The 4,895-nt window shown below is 33.5% G+C and overlaps 1 pseudogene; it reads left to right on the top strand.

Annotated features, from left to right (window-relative positions):
* The first annotated feature begins 563 nt into the window (after window positions 1-563).
* LOC105131863 (phosphatidylinositol N-acetylglucosaminyltransferase subunit Q-like) lies at window positions 564-4,189 on the top strand (annotated as a pseudogene).
* The last annotated feature ends 706 nt before the right edge of the window (window positions 4,190-4,895 follow it).

The following is a 4,895-nucleotide window of genomic DNA, read 5'->3' as shown; positions in this document are numbered from 1 at the left end:
AAGGGTGGATTTACGTCCCTGTCAGCGATCATCTTGTAGGAGTTTAGGAAGAGGTAGGCCCATGTCGTTTGCCAAAACGCAAGCAAACGACAACTTCTTCAGAAGACAAGAAAAAGACATCATCCATTGCCTTGAGTTCTCTGGAAAAGAGCCCGGCACTGCACGGGGTTTGGGTCCAATATTTCTCTATTTTTCAGGTATTGTTTCGCTTTTAAAATAAAACACCTAACAACATTAAATAAACTATTTCACTGAAAAAAAATTATTTGACAATGATTGATCATAAAAAAATAAATATTTGTAGATATTATAGAAAAATAACCTACTAATTTTTTTAATTTTTTTTATAATTTTATTTGATAACAAAATACAAATTTAATTAATTATTTTTTACTAGGGTGTGTAAATGAAAAAATGCCAGTGTTTTTACAGGAGAGAGCGGCGTTTTCTCTGCGGGGACAGTTTGTCTTGAATGGTAGAGGCAATGGGAAAACGTTGGGGGATGGAATGGAAGAGGGTGATTGATTCAATGATGAATTGCCTGGAAGTGTTTGGAGGAAGCAATGGAGGGACGAGCTGGGGGTGTGATAAACTTGAGGGGTTGTTTTAACCAAGGGCGGAGGTATGCCAAGGGCATGGGTGAGTTTTAGTATACGTCAAGATTTTATTAATATTTTTTTATTAGTTTTATATAAAAAAATTATAATTTTTAATTGAGTTGTCAAAAAATTCTAAAAATTCATATGAAATTTTTTAATATAATGTTTTAACTTAGATTATAATTTCAGAATTTTTAAAGAAATTAAAAATTTTAATGAAAAATCACAATTTAACCAGTTTTACGTTATTAAACATAATTTTCAATCTAATCAATAGATTGGATTGAAATTTTACAAAGTATCTTAAAATATATTAAATAAAATCTAATTAAAATTTTAGAATGAACGGATCCTGGTAGTGCTAATAAAAAAGTCATCAAATAAAAACAAAATGACACATTAATGGTAAAATGATTATTTGCCATTAAAAAATAAAACAAATTAACTCTTCTTTCCTTTTATATGTTGCAAACTTGGCAAAAGCAGAATAGAAAAAAAAAAGATAAGGCGAGAGAGAAAGAGAGAAAAGTAAAGGAAAAACATAAAAAAATAAAATAAAAAAATAAAAAAAATGAGAAAATAATCTTGCAAACTTATAAAGTCCAACTTATTAAACACCAATGTAAAGAAAAATCAAGTGAAGGAAGGAGAAATTGAAAGAGAGAAAAAATTTAATTACTTTGTTTTTCAATTAATATGATATCGTTATTTTATCTTAGTTGATGGGTTATTACAATATCAATTCAGATTCGATTATAAATGAATTATATTTCACAAAATATTGAAGGATGTAATTTCAATAGTTGATTTATTTTTACTTTTATTTCATGTACTTTCAAATTTATTATTTCATGTTCTTTTAAAACTATTTTTTAATATTTTGGGTAGTGTATTTGAATTAAAATTTTATTATTAACTTCAAAAAATTATATACATGAATTAATAATTAATTTTTTAAAATATTATATATTTATTTAATATGTTAATTTTTTTTTCTAGCTCCGATATTGATTTTAATAATGCACAAAAGATGTGCTATGTATTTGGTTGGTGTGTGATTCCTTTGAAGAAATATGGTACAGGCACAGATTGGGTTCCGAAGCTGCATCACTTACATTAGAATGGGCAGATAGTTTCTCTGTGAAGCCCACGTATGTCAGTCATGCTTACTTCTACTATGCGAATTTCAGTTTTTTTTTTTTTTTTTTTTTTTTTTTTTTTGATTTACGTGGGGTGTCCGGGCCAGCTTACGCGCACCACGACTAATCCCCACGGCCCACTGAACATCCTGCAAGCCCAGTGAGCAGGTAAGGCACCGCGGGGGTGACAGGCGTGCATGGTGAGGTTCGAACCCAGGTGCGGAGGAAGGGGACAAGCCCCTCCCACCGCTAGGCTAGAACCTCACTTGCGCGAATTTCAGTTTTTGTTTGTAGTAGGTAGTGGTGCCAATTGTCTTTATAGAATTGTAAGAACTTTTTGATTCTTTAATGGGTGAAAAATGTACCTTCCTCCTCATGGCCTGATTTTGTCCACTGATTGAGTTATCCTCCCCTTGAGTTGCTTGTGGAATTTTAATGAACAATTAACCTGAACCTGCATATGATGTTTCATTTCCTAACTGGGGCCACAATTGATGCCTCGATATTCTGAATCTTCTGTTGTTATGAGTTTTTGGAACAATGTTTATTGTTCATTCCTCGTCATTTTGATTTTCTTGTTAAGTTTACTTTGAAGGTCGCAATGATGTGTGGAATATAAGGAGAGTGCTGCGCTGCGCAGGCATTCTATGTGGTCAAGTTGAACTGTTGATCTTCTTTTGGTAATTTTGATTGGCTCGGCACTCTTAGTTCATGCTGAATCTGTTTGCTTATGGATTTTGACCTTTGCCAATGGCATTACCAATGAGTTGTTGCGCTCAGGTTGAGTGTGGTTGATTGGAGTACCAGCAGGTTTCAAGTTGAATACAGAACTGGCAGGAGTTCTTGGCGTGGTTTCTCTAAATGCAATACAAATATGGCCTACCCTTTGGATCTTAATTGATTTCCTCTTCATTTATTTCATCAAGGGACTTGGTCTACTGGGGATTCTTTTTGGAGCAACCATTCCTTCTGCTTTGATCATAGATATGGTTTCCCTAGCAACATTGCACGTGTCAACTCTTCACTGGGCAGTCTCAGTCTTGTATTCCCGGCAAATACAAGCTTTAGCAGTTCTGTGATATCCTTTCAGGTAAAAATTGACCATCCCTCGAAGATTCTATCTACAATTATAATTCAAAATTAGTCTCTGTTAAAAAAACTATTGCTCGTGTTGTGTAATTGATGATAACGTGAGTCTACGGGGATGTCACATGACCGACAACGAAGTTGCTTTGGATCCTTGATTTCCACCTCCTCATGCATGCACGTTCCTGATATATTTGTCTTGAAGATGAATTTGTTGCCTTTGACATCTTGACACTTTGATGGAACAGATTTATGAATCCATGAAAAAACTGTGCCACTTTACAGATCAGAACAAGAAATCTCACTTGAATTATCAGCAATTCAAGGATCTTAGAAATAGGCCAATTTAAATGGTCGACAAAGAGTAAGTAACTGAGTGTCCTTGGAAAAAGGGCCCTGGTTGTCTTTCTACAGTCAGAGCTGTGTTTCAATACTAAAATTTTAATGAACAATTTTTTCCTTACAATTTTAAAGAAAGGCTGAAGATTAGCTTCCATTGCAAGAAAGACTTCATGTTACATGTAATGAGACTAGTAAATTTGGGGATTGGGTTAGTGGATATTATATTCTAATGAAATAGATAATTCTTGATAACCTTGGTTATGTTCCAATGCTTTTCAGAACAGAATTTAGAAGAAAAGGCTCTTGCTTATCTATCTGTTCTTCAGTGTTAGATTTAGCGACTGTAATCAGTGAACTCTTGATGTATTTGATATTATGTGTATGGTTGTGTTGTTTCTTCGATCCATGTTGATCACAGAGTTCCTCAGCTGTTGACAGGGGTCGAAAGTGGAATCCTCTTCGTCGGAGATTAGATAGCTTTGACTACACAGTGAGGCAGCATATCGTGGGTTCCCTTCTGTTCACCCCGCTTTTACTTCTGTTTACCAACTTCTGTTTTCTATATTTTCTTCACCATTTTGAGCACAGCCATTGCTCTTACTTGTATATTGATTGAAGTCACAATATCCATGATTCATAACACACCATTTATTAAAATTCACAGGCATGTTTTGAGATTGCCTCTTGTCAGAATGATTTCCGGAGCTTGCATGTCATGACAGGGTCTGTTCTTCATCTGAAAAGTCACATCTTAGGAATGATAGGGGCAAAAATAGATCGAGCATCATGGTCTCCATCCTCCACAGCAACATTTTGAGTACAAGTGAGTCCTCCCTCTATTTTGCATCTAATTGTTTTATTTTCACCAGATGCATGGACAGCAGCAGGGATGTCTATGCATTTTCAATTGGAATGGGAGGATTGGATTAGAATGCTATATACTTTGGGCTTATTTTGAGAATTGAGCTGTCTGGTTGATGAACCAAGTGAAGCTCGGAAAGAAGCCCAATTAAGGATTCCTGGGGAGAAAAAGAAAAAGAAAAAGAAAGTTCATATAGGAACCTTAAAATTCCAAAACAAAGAACGGCAAATGGGAAAAAAAAATTATTCTTTCTTTTGTTTTCTATTTTTTAAAAAAATTATAGGACCAATCTACAGAATATCATTACAATCCAAGATTTGGGTAGTGAGTAAAAAGAAATAACCCGAGTTAATTTAATTTTTTTTTTAAAAAAAATTATCACTAAAATAATATTGTTTTTGTTATCATATGTGAGTAAAAATAAATGACAGCAGTCCATTTAAATTTTTTTTATTATTATATGATCGGCAAGTTGGCTATTAACGAGTTTGGCTACTAGGGATCAAACTTGCATGCATAGGCATAAATAAGCATATACTTAATTTTAACACAACATAGATTAATAATAATAATCCAGCTAGCATACGTGGGCTCTCATGAGGCGAGAAGCATGAGAAAATGCAGGCCTTCCACTTATTTAATCCAAGTATGATGACAGAAGCCTAAGAATTTAAGAATTAATGGTCAAAATTAAAAGAATTCAATTATTAAATTATTAAATATAAACAAATTAACATGGAACAAGAATTGAGAAAGAGGTTCAATGAACAAGTATTGTAATTTGTTCCCATTTTAAAAGAATTCACTCCAATCTTCAACAAGAAACAAGTGGAGTATAATTGACTCTATCATGATAATTTTATTAAA

This window comes from Populus euphratica, unplaced genomic scaffold, assembly GCF_000495115.2.
Source record: "Populus euphratica unplaced genomic scaffold, PopEup_1.0 scaffold101.1, whole genome shotgun sequence".
NCBI lineage: Eukaryota > Viridiplantae > Streptophyta > Magnoliopsida > Malpighiales > Salicaceae > Populus > Populus euphratica.
This window is presented reverse-complemented; position numbering and strand designations above follow the sequence as displayed.